The sequence below is a fragment of the Globicephala melas genome, chromosome 6, assembly GCF_963455315.2.
Source record: "Globicephala melas chromosome 6, mGloMel1.2, whole genome shotgun sequence".
Lineage (NCBI taxonomy): Eukaryota > Metazoa > Chordata > Mammalia > Artiodactyla > Delphinidae > Globicephala > Globicephala melas.
In genome coordinates this window covers 105,476,992-105,492,762 of record NC_083319.1, presented here as the reverse complement: position 1 = coordinate 105,492,762, position 15,771 = coordinate 105,476,992, and the positions used below count along the sequence as shown (strand labels likewise).

Sequence of the window (15,771 nt, the reverse complement as noted above, 5' to 3'; positions counted from 1 at the left end):
TGTCAAAGCGGTTGTTTATCCTACCCACTGAGTTTTAATTTCAATGACTATTTTACATTTCCAGATATTCTACTGACCCCTTTTTAAAAATTTCTCTTATTTTTACGATCGCACCTATTCTTTCTCACCTTTTCTATTCCTTCTCTTCAGGTGTTTAGTTTGTTCTGTCCGCTGATTCTTGCTCATCGAGGAATGGTAGATTGTTTCCTCCCATGCTTTATAATTCTGTATTGAGTTCATTTTTAGTTGTGCTTTATTTCTGGGAAATCTATGTGGTCTGGGTTGAGGATACGTCCCTCCAGAACAGTTTGTGTCTTCCAGATACCTCTGTCATACTATCAGCCTTACACCACTTTTTATGTCAATTCTCAGTCTGGAGATTCTCCCAGATCCCACAAGTACTGTAGATTTGAACACAAAACTCATATGAAGGGAAATCCATGGTCATGAGTGCTCAGTGAATATTCCCTTCCCCAACCAGCTCTGGATCTTGCTAAGAGAGACATCTCTCTGTGTGTGCTCACAGGTAGATTTTTTTCTAGTCTATCCACTCCTTTAGTGAATGTTCAACCCTTTGAAGATCCATACTCTTATCTGGTATCTCAGTTTAACACTCACAGGCGCAAGGCTCTTTCTCTTATCTCTGTGGAAACTAAAATTGCAAGTTACTAAAACTGGCAAACACCCTAAAACCAGAGATCGCCTCCAGTCTTTTGTCTATGCATGAATAAACATGCTTACAAAAATGGGATATATGTTCTTTTTTGTAATCTGATTTTTTTCCACTTATAACAAGAACAGTGTAATGCCCCACATCATTAGACGCTATACTACATGATCATCAATAATTGAATACAGCAAGACCATAATTTATTTAACCAGTCCCCTTCTGCTAGACATTTGTTTCCAATTTTTCACTATAATCAAAACTATAACAACTATTTTTGTAGCTATCTTTGCATACATCCACAGTTATTTCCTTAGAAAGAAAATTTTAACATAGGTCAGAGCAAGAATATCTTACCATTTTAAAAATTACCGTCTACGAGAAAGATGACCATTTATCCTCCCACCAACGATACAGAGGGCATCCGTTCGCCAATAATGGTGTGACAGAAATGGTTATTACTCCACGAGAATGTATTTGCTCTCCTACATTTCCCACTCTGCCTTACAGTTTGGCTGCAGCCGTTAAGGCTAGTTCTTGCCAAAGGGAATGTGAGTAGAAGTAAGGTATCCTTTCCAGTACAAGGCAGTTAAGAATAGCCATGGATTCTTCTTCCCCCCACCACTTGAGAGACTGAAAGCAAAAAACTCTAAAACTATGAAGTGGCAAGATAAAAGCAACACAGACCCCTGAGTCACCACTGAAGAGGAGCCACAGAAGAGCGTCATCTGAATTGTGAAGAGTGAGAAATAAACTTTTATGTTAGGCCACTAAGATTTCAGAGTCTGCTGCTGCAGTTAAGCATTAATTAACCTAACTAATCCAACCAAATGTCTTTTTTTTAAAACAGTTTGATAAAATGTCATTCTATTGTTTTAATTTACCCCTTATTATTGGAGGTCGAACAATTTTTGCTCATTGAGTATCTGTATTTCTCTTTTCATGCACTATCACTTCATGTCTTTTGCCAATTTTTCTATCTCTAAGTGTTTTATCTTTTTTTTTTTTTACATTAGTCTGCTGCCCATAATCACTCTTCTGCTAAACTTCCACGATCCTCTATAATCAAGGATGGCTCTACCTACATGCCCTACTTCAACTGTTCCACGTACGTCCAGTGAATCTTTCAAGCTCAACCCTACACAAAGAACGAGCTGGCTCAAGTTGTGCTCTTTCTCCAACCTTCTCCATCTCACTTGCCCAACAGACTCACTGGACACTTGGAACAGCATTCTTCCTCTTTTCCACCTAACCCACTTATTCTCTGGGGCCATTTTAGAGTCCCACCTCTTCCATATAGTTTTCTCTAACTACACTTGATTTCTGAACTCTCTAAATTCCCACTGTATTCAGTATTAGAGGATTCAGAATTTGATCAACTGTTCATTAGTTTCATTTAAGGAATTTGTTTCTCTCCAACTGGACTTAAAAACTCTTTGTAGAATGAAACTATTTTTCTGACCTCTTCTGAAATCCCTCTGCAAAATATCACATAGTTCTGGGTTCCAGGTCACTGCTCAATAAATAACAATACTAGATAAGAGTCTTAGTTTACACTTTCATTTTCAATCAAGTTTGAGATTTAGAGCCTATATAGTCTTGGTTCAAGGAAAATGAAACACTGAAAAATAAAGAGAGAGAATTTCACAGCTAGGAGGAGGCTAGAAGGCCATCTGGACTTGCAATTAGACTCTCCAGCTCAGGACTCAACTTTGAGAATTTAAGAATGTTACACAATTTCCTCCTTAAAGTGATATTGAAAAATCCCTACTTACCTCCAGGGTTATTGTGAGGAGTAAATAAAATACGATAGATTAAATTAAAAAAATCTATGGGACACAGCTAAAGCTGTGCTGAGAGGAACATTTACGCATGAAATGCTTACATTAGAAAAGACGGAACATCTCAAATCAATAACCTAAGCTCCTACGTCAAGAACCTAGAAGAAGAACAAAATAAACCCAAAGTAAGCAGAAGGAAAGAAAGAATAAAGAGCAGAAATCAATGAAATAAAAAACATAAAAACAAAAGAGAAAAATCAGTAAAACCAAGAGGTTTGTCAATAATTTTGACAAACCTGCTCAAGACTGACAAAGAGATACAAATTACCAACATGGGGAATGAAACAGGGGATATCACTACAGTTCCTGCAGGCATCAAACGGATAACAAAGGAAGTATAAACAACTTAACACACATAAATTGGACAACTCAGATGAAATGAACCAATGCCTCAAAAAACACAAACACCACAACTCACCCAACAGGAAATAGATAATTGGTCCTATAACTATTAAATAAATCGACTTTGTAATTTTAAAACTCCCCAAAAAGAAATGTCCAGCCCCAAAGGCTTTCACTGGAGAATTCTACTACATGTTTAAAGTATAAATACCTATTCTACACGGTCTCTTCCAGTGGCGGCAGGGGGGAGATTCCCGGTCCTTTTACCAACCCTGATACCCAAACCAAAGAGAGCACCAAAAAAGAAAACTACAGATAAATCTCTCTCATGAATATAGACAAAAAACACTGAACAAATATTAGTGAACAGAATTCAGTAATATATAAAAAGAATTAAATTATATTGCACTTAAGTAGGGAAGTGTTATTTTATATAGTTAATCTTATCCAGAAGCATGAACATTCATTCTCTCCATTTATTCACACCTTTATTTCTATCAAACAGTTCTGTCATCCTCATCCCTGCCCCAATGTCTCATATTAAGTTAGTTTGTATTTTATATAATTTACTCATCCGTTCTCCTGGTTCTCCACCGCAACAGCTCATTCTCTGGTTCCTTTTGCCACTCCTTAAATACAGTTGTTCCTCAGGGGTTTGTCCCTTGTCCTCTTCTCTCTTTATCTTCATTTACTGGAGCTTGCCAATACCTTCAATTAGCACCCCCTGATTGGATGATTCTCAAATTTACCTCTCTAACCTTGATCTCCCTTCTGATATCTCTTTTCCAATGGTCAGCAACACAGACATCTACACCTCAATGTTCCAACGGCAGCAAGGGTACACCTCCTCTGAGTATAAGGAGGTTATGTTAGTTAAGTGTCTTCTCCCAACAAAGAGGGAAAAAAAGTTCAAAATACTTGTGCACAGAGATTTATCATTCAAATCACGGCTGATGCCCTACTTTTTACTCTTTCCCTAATCAAAATTTTCTTGCTGATAAATAGAAAGTAGAATTCTTCATATGTTAGCCACTCACTTGAGGGCTTGAAACCAGCTATGTTCCTGGAAAGCTGAAATGGTAAGTAATTCAAGTCAAAAATCCAGAAGATAAGCTGAGAAGTCATCTGGGGCTTAAGAGTTCTCATTCGGAGTTCTGCATATGCTTGTCTTGCCCCTTCATCTCCTCCCTCCTACGCCTCAACACACCCGTGCCCTCTACCATCTCTACCATCGCCTCCTCTGCTAACATTCCTTATCTCCACAGCGAACTCTTCCGTCATTGGTGGGAACATTACCAGCAATGAGGACCTTGCTTTCAAGAGTCTGTTGATATAATAACCATCCTACTGACTCGACTTTTCTTCTTGTAAAACTAAAACACTCTGATATTGAAACTTCCTATCATGGATTTGGCATATCACCGTTTATTTAGGTCTTCTTTAATGCCTTTCAACAAAGTTGTATAATCTTCCTCATTAAAAAATAAATAAATAAACTGAACTAAAGTAAAACACTCAATGGAAGAGAGAAAGAAAACAGAAGGGAGGAAAGAAGGGAATAAATAGCTGGTTCCACTTGGGCTGCTGTTATGCATTACATCTGAAACGTATGAAGGGAGAATGGAGCAAGGAGCAGAGAAGCTAGACACCTTCCAGATGTTCCCAAATGAAACCTTCAACTGACTTTAACACATTAAATAACTATAATAACAGCTAACATCTACTGAATGTTTACAGTGTGCCAGGTTAGACCTACTGTATTCCTTCACACACTTAATCTTCACAAGAATCCTATGAAGTAGGTATTACTAGTATTCCCACTGTATTTATACACGAGGAAACCAAAGCACAGAGCTTAGGTAACTTGCCCAGGGGCATCCATATTGAGTAAAACTTGGATTCAACTCAGTTACTCTAAGGCCCACACTCTCTATGTCTTAACCATTATGATAAACTGCCTGTGATGTTAACTCAGGGAACACAGAGCATAGGCACATCATGCATAAATTAATTTTAAATTATCCATATTACTACAGCTGTACTGTAACCACAGATAATGAGTTATAATTAAAACACATGGTAATACTATTCCAAACCTAAAGTCAACCTTATATTCATATTTGTTTATCTGCTAAACAAAACAAGAAAACTATATACTCAGAGTGAATGAGCTACCTGTGCATCTGTGCAGGTAGTACTACATGAGCCCATCAAGAAGGCAGAATCCTATTACAACCCAGGAGCAGGTTCTACAGAACCGTTTGTACATTGCTGCTATTACTGCCATTGCCACAAGCCTTTCAAACTAGATAAAGATAGTTCTGTACAGAAAATCATTTCAATAAGGTTGTTGAAAGCAATATTTCAGAGATTTTTAAATACTATAACAACCCCAAAGAACATGATTTCCTGATTTCCTGCTAAGCACAGGCATGACAAACAGTCTGTTACCTAGTACCTAATTCAAAAATCAGGCTGTTAATAAGCTAAACAAATTAAACAAACTAAAATAAATTTCCCAATACTAGCACTACTATTAAGACTCTGACTTCTCTCTTTTATGGTTCAAAATAACAAAAGGCACTTTCCAGGGAAGCTAACTGTTGTTAAAAAGTGACTTGTAAAAACTGAATGTAGGCAATTCACAAGTTGCAGGAGAGCGAGGTCATGTGTTTTTCACAATACAACCACCACAGTTTATTTACTGGATAAATTTAACCTGGGTGTAAAACAAAGGAAATAAAAAGTTGTCAGCAATTCAAAACCAAAATCAGGTGAGAAAAACTGGTTGTGCATTGACATACTTACTGAGTTACGAGTCAAGATTATGATACAATCACAAAGAACCACAGAGTTGAGCCACCCTTATTACAGGGCTTTGAAAAAAAGGAAAAACAAATATTGCTTGGTCTCAAGAACAGATTTCTAAGTCCAAAGGTGTTCCACAGATGCCCCTAGCAGACACAAAAGGAGCTCATCAGTAAGTAATAAGCGTTCCTTCCGCTGCTCAACTGTGTATAGGTATTAACAAGCAAACTAACATTGTTGATTAACCCAGGTCACAATATTGCTGCATTTAGTCAGCAATAAGCCTGAACCCAGAAGTCTCAACTCCCAGGATAAGTCCTCAATTGGAAAATTATGCCAATTCCTGTATCCGTTTCCCTTCCCACCAGTTTGATAACATCCCACAAATCAAAATCACATTGTCTCATGAGTCAGTTTTTAACTAGGGTTACAAATCAGATGCACAACTCAGCTAAGAATGTTTTCACATGATAAACCCAGGCCCACCAAACATTAACTGAATCAGAATTCCCAAGCATGGGCCCAAGCTCCCGCAGTTTGACAAAGCTCCCAAGTGATTTTAATGCAGAACACACTGCTCAATAAACTCAAAAGTACTGGTCTAACAAAGAACTGATGACAATCCTCATTCAGATTGATGACATCTGAATCAATGTAATTATAGACAACTAAGGAAGTCAAAGAGCAATATACCTTATTCATGCAGGAAGTCTACAGACCACATCATAGACTTTTGGAAGACGTGGGGGTAGACCTTTCACTTGTTATAACTATATATATATATACAATGCACTCTAGATAACACACTTTACATATACTTTCTCATTTCATCCTCATATCAACCATCTTGAGGTTAGGCTTGTTTTTTCTACTTTGCAGAAAAATAAGTGAGAATCCCAAGGTTAGATAACCTACTTAAGGCCATATAGCAAGAAGGTGAGGAGCCCAGATACAAATCCAGGTGTCCGACCTGCACCCTGCTACCCACGTGTTTACTATTTGTTTACTTAAAAGACTCATTTTGGCTTTGTTCATTTACAATAAGCATGTATTGCTTTCATAATTAAGAAAAATATTATCTTGCTGCAGTCACTTCAAAGTACACCACATTAGATTTTTCCATAAATAACGTGACAATTAGCTTTTTAGAAAAAAATAAAGTTGAATTCCTGCATGACAAACCAAATCCCAAAATAAGTCCCAGATGGATTCAAGAGGTAATTATAATAAATGAAACCACAAAAAGAACAAAGGAAAACATAAATGTAATTTCACCACAAGATAAGTACAGCCACTTTTACAGGAATCTAGGCAAAAGTGGAATCCATAAAAGTTCAACAAATCTGACTATGTAAGAATCAAAGGCTTCTACATGTATTTTTTTTTTCAGTTGAGATTCAGTGAAAAGATTGGTGGAAGCATTTACAACACAGCATTACTTTCACAGAAGTAAAAGCAATACAATAGTGGTCAAAGGAAATAAGCAGGAAGCTACACAAAAAGGTCCAAATGCTAAACATTTTTAAATGTTTAATCATCCCAGCAATCAAAGAAGTGTACATTTAAAACAAGACACAGTGACATTTTCCACCTATAAACCAGCAAAGAATAGTAAAATTACAGTATCTGGTACTGACGAGGGTACATTCCCATACTCTGGTACTGCGAAGGAGAACCGACACTCCTATCTGGAGCACAATTTGGCCTTAAGCAATAAAAGCCCTGAAATGGTGCCTTCACTTTGACCCTACAATTCCACTTCCAGAAATTATTCTTAAGAAAGAATCATGAATGAGAAAAAAGATTTAATATCAAGAATGTCCACATTACAAAGTAAACCATTTAGTATAATAAAGTACAGTACATCTCTGTACTCCGCTGGCAGCTACAGTGACAGGTACTCTTACGCTGTATTCGTAGGAACGTAAACTTGCCATCTGTAACAAGTCTTTAAAATATTCATATCTTCGACTCAGCAATTTCACTTTCTAGGAATGCATTCTATGTGAACAAAGATTTGTATTATTGATATAAAAATGTAATCACCAAGCATTCTTTATAATAGCAAAAAAAAATTATAAATTAAATGTCCACGATTAGGAGGAAGGTTAAATATTAAGTATGATAAATGCATGTCATTAATATGATTATCAGTCTGTCATTAATATGTTATCTCTCTGTCAATAAGCTTTTCAATCGTTTTAAATCAAATGGGAAAATGTTCACAATATGTGAAAAATACAGATTCCACTGTATGGAAGGAGGAGGTGTAAAAACAGGTTTTTTTGTGTTTTTTTTTAAAACAGGTTTTTTAAAATAAGATCTTCAGATAGATTTTGCTGAAGAATCCTTCTGGAACAGTCAACTTGATGCACAAGTGCCTAGACCATAAACTAATTTCTCTAAGGGTTTCCATGCCTCAAGAAAATAAGATTTTCACCTTATGCTATGGAGGTATACAACTGATATCATTAGTGTAGACTCTAGTCTCCCTAAATGAGATAGAAAACTCAAGTAGAAGTTTGCTAAGCAATACGTAAATCAGCTTTATGACTCAGGCATCCAACTTCAACCTGCATGGGTGAATTCAACTTGAGACTCCGATTCTGTCATCCCTTTATCACTACTACCATCTTTCTGATTCATCAGGCCCCCTAACTTCATAATTCCTGTCTTTCTTGACTCATATGTTCCTTATCCTTTTTCAACTCATAAACTAAAGGGGTAGACTACATGACCTCAAAGATCCTTTGAGATTCTAGGACCCCGCTGACTTACAACTGCCTTGCACACAAAAAGCACATACATACTGTTTACTGGTGGCGGGGAGGGAAATATTACAAACAAACTCAAGGCTATCCCCAAGACCTCCTTTTGTTTCACCTCCAAAATTTCAAGCATAATGCTTTCTTTTAAGGCCCCCCTTAATTTTCCACTGAATCCGATAATAATAATTTGGAGTCCTCACCAACTATCTTCTCCATTTTAAGCCACAATGCCTTTATACTTTACAGCTCCACTTCAGAAATAAAGGAAGTCAGGCTGGGAAGAGTAAGTCAAGGTTGGAAAAAACCCAGGATACAAAAAGATTTTATCAGTCTGGAATATCTAAGCAGATAACATTTAAAAGAGATAAAGGCAGGGCTCCCCTGGTGGCGCAGTGGTTGAGAGTCCTGTACCCCGATGCAGGGGACACGGGTTTGTGCCCCAGTCTGGGAAGATCCCACATGCCATGGAGCGGCTGGGCCCGTGAGCCATGGCCGCTGAGCCCGCGCATCCGGAGCCTGTGCTCCGCAACGGGAGAGGCCCCAACGGTGAGAGGCCCATGTACCGCAAAAAAAAAAAAAAAAAAGATAAAGGCAGAGTTCAAGCACTTAGATCCCAAAACTACAAGGAAATGATTTAGCTTAATAACAGCACACACACACACACACACACACACACACAGAGTTATGATTTTAGTTGACTATAATTTCAGTGAATCAAGAATATATGACTATCACCTGTTTTTCCTGTTTTTTTGTTTTGTTTTGTTTTGTTTTTTGGTATGCGGGCCTCTCACTGTTGTGGCCTCTCCCGTTGTGGAGCACAGGCTCCAGACGCGCAGGCTCAGCGGCCATGGCTCACGGGCCCAGCTGCTCCGCGGCATGCGGGATCCTCCCGGACCAGGACACGAACCCGTGTCCCCTGCATCGGCAGGCGGACTCTCAACCACTGCGCCACCAGGGAAGTCCCCCCTGGTTTTTTTTTAAACAAAATATAGTGTCAAAAACAAAAGAGTAAAAGTTACCCCACTCTGCACTCTGACACTGTATACTGAATACTGTACACTGTGCTGAGCACCACACTTTAAGAGGAACATTAACAAAGTGAATGCAGGGCAGAGGACTAAGAAATTGGTGAGGGGATTTGAAACTGTCAAATAAGAAACAGCTGAAGGAAATGGGGATCGACAGCCTGTGGAGTAGAAGACCTAGGAAAAGGATGGTAATCTCAATGACCACAGAGGCCCTGAGAGTGAAGTAGATGAACCAAGGCGGCCGGCAGAGACCTTAGCAAAATGGAGGGCATATTTAGCATCTAAGGGAGATTACCACCATCAGAAATGTGAGCTCTACAGCACCAATGCCTATAATTTTTTCTTAAGAAAAGCCAGAAAAAGAGATTTTTATGTGAAATCTCTGCATTGCTGAAAGTTGGCTCCCAATGTAAGTCTTTGTGTAAGTTGGGTGGCCAAATGGTATGTGCACAGGCCTCACTTGATCCATGCACACTAATTTGCAACTCGTGTCTTGGGAAGCATGATGGCTGTCTTCCAACATCTGCAGAACTGTCAGAGGGAAAAGGAATAGACTTGTTCTACACAGCCCTAAAAGGTGACACTCACAGAAAGGCAAACTGCAGCTCAATAAGGAAAAGCATCCTAAAAACTAGTCTGCAAATTAGAATGGGCTGCCCAGAAAGGTTCACATCACTGTATTCTAAGAGGGACAGGTCAGTAAATGTTATTAGCCAATTCAAGAATGCTGCCTCTTACTACATCTGGTCAAATAACTAAACCTCCCCAAGCCTCAGTTTTCTTTCCTACCTTCCTCTCCCTCAAAAAAAGGAATACTGTTAACATTTAGCCTCTTATCTCTCAGAGTTACTATAAAGATCAAAATCTATGTGAGAAAAAAATATATGAAAGTATATGATCGCCAAGAACTATAGTAATTTAAGACATTATTGTAATCTACCATCATAATGTATTTATGTATGTCTTATCTCTCTTACTATACAGGCTAAGGGCATATTCCAAATCTAATTCATTTTTTAAATTCCTCAGAGTACCAAATGTTTGTTGAAAAAAGGTTTAAAAGGAAGTTGGAGGAGACAGGTAAAATGATGACAATGTAAGAGGATAAGATAAACAGCCAAAAAAGCAAACATCCAGGGGGTTAATCATTAATAACACTGATCAGCCTAAAAGGTATTGGGCACAGTCAAACGGAGAAATACAGAAAAGTAGTAACATGTGTGTGAAGGCGCGATACTTTAAGGCAGGCATTGGCAAACTACAGCCAGCTGCCTGTTTTGTAAATAGTTACATTAGAATACAGCCTTGCTCATTCAGTTATGGATTGCACGTGTGTATTATTGTATGTACATACTGTATATAGGTACTATGTATCAATATATGTTGTTTTCAGTCTACAGCAGCAGAGCTGAATAGTTGCAAAGCCTAAAATACTCATTATTTGGCTGTTAACAGAAAAAATTTGCCTACTTTTCTATAAAAGTACTCCCAGGTTACAAACCACAGAATGCTGAGACATAGTTTATCTTCCCTATGGCTCCATCCCTGCGATTTTAATGGGTCATTTTGGTACACGTAAGCAAAATCCTACACTAAACATCATGACCTAAGAGCAGAGGAGGTAAATATGTCACTGAATGGGGTCTTCATATTCCTCTTATATACCCAAGATTATAAAATTTTTAATGCTGCTTCTTTTCCACCTAGTAATATCACCAGAGATCTGAAAAACTCCAGGTGTACAAGGAGTGTGGAACTGGTTCAAGCAGGAAAAGATCATGCTTAGAGGTGAGCCTCCCCATCTCTCTTGAGTTCTCGAACTCCGTCTGCTTGAGCTCCACTATTTCAAGGAACCTACAAATAGATGAAAAATCCTTTCTTTCCTCTTAGTTACCCTATCATTACCAGTTCTCAAAAGGAACAGCTGCCGAAAATTAAGAGGAAAAAAACAAAATGAAGATAAATATGTTAACAGAAGTTTCCTGAGCTAAACTTAATATCCAGCAGAAACTAGTGCACAGTTTTACGACTTTATGAAAGGTTCATATTCCTTGCCTCACTCTGAAGTAATTATATGCAAAGACATTCAAGCCTCTACCAACAGCAGATCAGGAGGGATCTTCATTTTCCTCCTAATACCTCAATCTCCTTCTGCTTCAGGCAGTATCTCCAACCCTCCTCCACCGGACCATCTACCAGTCTTGGCTCAGTTAGGGACGCCCACACACACACAGCCCACCACAGCCAAGGCCTCACTCCTGTACCGCCCTTCAGTGAGTTTTCAATCAACAGCCATCCTAAAGCCCTGAGGGAAAGGGCAGGCCCTTATCTAATCCCCATACATTCTTCTGATGGTGTCAAGCTATCCTTTGAATCTCCCCCCTTCACCCCCTGGAAGTCTACTTCTCAGGCTTAACTTTACCCCTGACTCATTTCTCTCAAACCTGTTTGCTTAAATTCTTTGTATTCACAGGTTAAAACTCTGAGGCCTAATCATAAAAAGATTCCAACTACACACGCTAAGCAGGTTTTCTTCGCCTTAGTAAAGTGAGGCGTGGGGACCTGAAGACGCAAGCTCGGCAGTCGTTTGTCCAGTAGGTATGCCCCCCCGGAGAGCAGTGGCCATCTCTTCAAGTATTAAATAAGCCATGTTTCAAGTATTCTGAAGATACACGATTTGAATCCTCTTCCGGAAAGCACTGAGGCCAGTTTCCCTCATATCAATATTTATGAATACTAACGACTCCTCACAAGCAGAATATCAGGCAATTCCCACAGGAAAAGGTATTTTTAACACACCAAGTATGAGTTTAACAACATGGGTCTTCTTTCACCCTGAAATATTTAAAAGTCCCCTGGTAAAAGTTGGTGAGAACGCTGAGCTCCACTCAAGACTATCAGGACCACCCAGGTTACGATCCCAGGCACTCAGTACAGTTAGAATAACTGAACCAGAGTGCGAGACACTGGCTGAGCAAAACGGGGGTAAAGGCCGTCTTCGTGACTACAATGCACAGATCTTTTAAAAAACGTCAGAAAACATGGGGAGCCCAGCCTTCAAAAATGAAGCTACCTAAATTGGAGAAAGAAAACGAGGAGAAGAAATATAAAGAGACCTCTTAGATAAACCACATATGGGGAAAAAAACGACATGTGCTCTGCCTCTCCTCCTCCAAACGAGTGGAACCGAGAGGACTTGATGAAGCCCCTTAGAATTTCTGAAAAGAAAAGAGGAGGGAGGAATTCATCAAATTCAAATCTTTTGAGAGCCACAAAAACTTAAAAAGGTTCTGAACCACTGGCTCAACGTGGAGAAGAGAAACAGCCTCTCTGCAGTCTGGCAGCCCTGCCCGGTCTCCATAGGGTTCCGGATTCGCACTGAACCGTGCCGGGTAATCCGAATAACTCGGCTAAGATTTCAGTCGTGTAGACGCGCACTCCGCAGCCCCTCTCCTGCCCAAGCAGCTTTGGGCCCACCGCTTCAGATCCTGGGCCCCAGGGCCCCAGAAGCACAGAACAGCAGCACCTGGACCCTTGGGCAGGAAGTGGCTATTCTGACTGTGGGCTCCTCATAAAAGGAGGTGAGCCTGGTGAAAAGAGCCAGAGGAAGAGCAGCTGCTGGCGGCTGTGTCTGAATGCAGCGGAAAGCAGAACTGGGAGTGTGTGCACGCAGAAAAGGGGAGGGGGGGCAGTCCGGGAGGCCCCTTCGTGGACCGAAGATGCTCTGCACAAACAGCTGGACAAACACAGGAGGGGAAAGGAGGGGAGAGAGCTGCACAGCTGAGGCCGAGCCTTTAGAAAAAGGGGTAGAGGTGGGTGCGAGGTAACTGGGACTACAGGGGGTGTCTGGGGGTGGGGTGGTCACGTTTAGACCCCCCCCAAACCCCCGAGGGGGCCCGCTACCCGTTACCCACCCCCCTCGCTGGTGGCTAAGGCTCTGGAAGTCCTCTCCCGAGACATCTGAGAAGGCCTACTCCGAGGCTGCACGCCCCCGCCGCACCGGGCAGCAGCCTTTCGCCGGCTCCCGCGGCCCCAAAGCGGCCGGCCCCGGACGCGGCCGGCCCCGGGATCCCTACCACGAGCCCCTTCCGGGCTGCCGCCCCGGCTGCTCCGGGCTCCCGCCGCCGCCAGGAGTCCTACCGGCTTCCAGTTCAGGGACGAGCCGCCACCGCCGCCTGCGCGAGACTCAGGCTCCCAACAGCCGCTCTCGCCGCCTGCAGCCCGCCTTCCAGGCCGCGCCGGATCCTCAGCTCCCCCTGCAGGCTGGCAGCCATTTCCGACCAGCGCCGGCGGAACTTGCCGAAGTGCGCCGCGCCGGAAATGGCCGAACCCGGGCGCTCGCGAGCTGGGGGTGGGGGTGGGGGCGGGGGCGCGAGGAGAGCGTGGGGGGCGGGGAGTTGGCGGTGGGCGGGGGCAAAGGGGCGTGGCTGGGGCAAAGGAGCGGGGCGGGGCGTCAGCAACTTCGCCGACCGCGCCCGAAGGGCCGCCAAGGCCTTGGGCACCGCGAGCGGCCGCGCCGGGGATTGTGGGAGACGCCCGCGTGGAGGAAGCCCGTGCCCGCCCCTCTGGGCCCTCAGACCCGCGTCCTACCAATGCTCCTAACCCTTTCCGAAAAACCTCTCCGGGGCTTGCGAAGAGAATGCTCCCGCCGGTTCTGGATCGCGTTCTGACTCCAGAACCTCAGCCGCTTGGAGCGGCCCGGTGAACTTTAGGTCTAAAAATAAAGCCATCCCCACAGAAAAGGCCTTCCTCAGTGAGCTTACCGGTCTCTGGCAATGGTCTGGAGTTGTGAAACACTCTGATTATTTAACAACAAAGAAAAGGCCGGACGGCGTGATGCCTAGGAAAAAAAATCCCGGAGGTTTGCAAAAACAATGGTTTAGTCCAGTCGTGTTGGCGTGGTCAACCAAAACTGGGAGGAAAAGGCGATGCAGTTTGAAATACTTAAGAGCCAACCCCTGTGAGCGGAAAAGCGCACATATTCCTACTGCCCTAAGAGACGCGTCGCTGTCAACTTCAAACTTGCAAAGTCAGGACAAAACTTTTTGTTTAACTGAAATGATGGGAGTGGGTTGAGGAACTCCACCAATCCTGGAAGACACACCTGATTATTAATGTTGACTCAGGAATGCGTTTAAGCCATTATCCGTAAATGCAATATGATGTAAGATCAAATTTGCTTCAACTTTCTTTAAACATGCTTTTGATTTCCAAAGGGCGGGGCTTCTACTCCAGGGTTTTCCAACCAGGGAACCCGACACACACCAGGATACAAAGAAGCTGGGGAGGCAAGGCAGGGGAGAGCTGGGATCCCCGTACTTGGGTGGTCTGTACGTTAGACAAACTGCACGCCCTGAGACCCCTCCACAGCTGCCCTGTCTCATCCACACACCTTTCCTGGTGGAGCCCAGAGGCTGACATGGGACAGTTTGGGCTAAGGTTTCCATTTGCAAAACAAAACTTTTCAAAACCTAGCAACCTGTTCTCCAGAGAACACTCTTCATCTCCCCAAACCCATCCACCCCTCCTTTTTCTGATCCCCCTTTTCTTCTCTCTTTCCTGACATCTTCTTACTCTTCCCTCTCACCACACTCTTACCTCTCCTTTTCCCTTTATTACTAAGGACAAACTTAAACCTTCAAAGTCGTACCACTGTCATATATGTATAAAAACAACCCCTTTCTGGGCTTCCCTGCTGGTGCAGTAGTTAGGAATTTGCCTGACAATGCAGGGGACACAGGTTCGAGCCCTGGTCCAGGAAGATCCCACATGCTGCTGAGCAACTAAGCCCGTGTGCCACAAGTACTGAGCCTGCGCTCCAAAGCCCATGAGCCACAACTACTGAAGCCCGTGCTCCTAGAACCTGTGCTCCACAGCAGAAGCCTGCACACCACAACGAAGAGCAGCCCCCGCTCACAACTAGAGAAAGCCCGCGCGCAGCAACGAAGACCCAACGCAGACAAAAATAAAGTAAATAATTATCACACACAAAAAAATTCCTTTCTAATTTTTACCAATTTTGTTGGGAAAAGTTGGAGGCAGGGAAGCAAAAATCAAAATGCTTTAAAAATCAAAAGAAATGAAATGAAATGAAAATGGGGAAAACTGTTCTGTTGCCCAAATATCAAGAATAGCCTGGGCTTCCCTGGTGGTGCAGTGGTTGAGAGTCCGCCTGCCGATGCAGGGGACACAGGTTTGTGCCCCGGTCCCCCGGTCCAGGAAGATCCCACGTGCCGCGGAGCGGCTGGGCCCGTGAGCCATGGCCACTGAGCCTGCGTGTCTGGAGCCTGTGCTCCGCAATGGGAAAGGCCACA

General features: G+C 42.3%; 1 protein-coding gene across 4 annotated transcripts in view; it reads right to left on the bottom strand.

The window, feature by feature from the left end:
- The window catches only part of EXTL3 (exostosin like glycosyltransferase 3), a 126,253-nt gene that overhangs the window by 48,383 nt on the left and 62,099 nt on the right, over positions 1-15,771 (bottom strand). The window contains exon 1 of one of the 4 annotated variants that reach the window (XM_030879128.2): positions 13,534-13,737. The exons of 1 other annotated variant lie outside the window; for it this stretch is intronic. The gene's annotated coding sequence lies outside the window, so the exon portion shown is untranslated. Of the gene's footprint in view, positions 1-128; positions 352-13,533; positions 13,738-15,771 lie in introns of those variants that run through there. 2 more of the 4 variants (XM_030879127.2, XM_060301310.2) reach the window with 2 other exon arrangements.